Below are 776 nucleotides of genomic sequence, written 5' to 3' on the forward strand. Positions count from 1 at the left end.
AGTTGGATGGTGACTGCATTAAATTAATCCTCCTTAGCCTCCTATTCATAAAGTATAAACATTTGTGTTTACATGGATAAAAGTTGTATTGAACGGAATTAATAAGAAAACAATCTAGAATCAAAATAAACAACGAACAAACGAAAAACGACAGGACTTTTTGAATGCCCTGGTATTAAGTCCTGGAGTAGGTGTGTGGGTCAGAGGTAACACAGCAGTCTACAATTCATTTGAGAGGGCTGAAGGTTTGATAATTAAACCTCTGAAATGCCTTAAAACAATAAATCCTGTGCCTCTTGGTACAGCTGTTAGTTATAGTTATTATAAGTGTGTTTCTGTTTTCTAAGATGTCATTCCCGGCCTACCAGAATTCCTGCATAGCAATGTCCTTCCAGTGCAATTCCAGTGCTTATGGTCAAAGTAGACTGGGAATAATCCATAGTTAGACGTTAAAATTTATGAGAGGTTTTTTGTTAAGTGCCGTTATATGAGTAAGTGAAGATTGGTTTTTCCAATGCCAATTTTTTGGCCAAATAACAAAAAATGAACAGATTCTGAATTTATTTTTGAAAATATCATGGTAACTCCTACTCCTACGAAGATGATCATTTGAAACTGAATTATAGAACATTTAACTTCAATCTGAATGCTAACAGACATCAGTATGTCTAATGGTTCTTAGCTGAAATACATTTTTCTATGTACTAGTGGCAGATTATATATCGGGATGCCAGGATAATCGCTGAAGGCAATTATCCAAAAATAAGTTAATTAAT

The sequence above is a fragment of the Halyomorpha halys genome, unplaced genomic scaffold, assembly GCF_000696795.3.
Source record: "Halyomorpha halys isolate HHAL.00 unplaced genomic scaffold, Hhal_1.1 Scaffold1782.1, whole genome shotgun sequence".
NCBI classification, from domain to species: domain Eukaryota; kingdom Metazoa; phylum Arthropoda; class Insecta; order Hemiptera; family Pentatomidae; genus Halyomorpha; species Halyomorpha halys.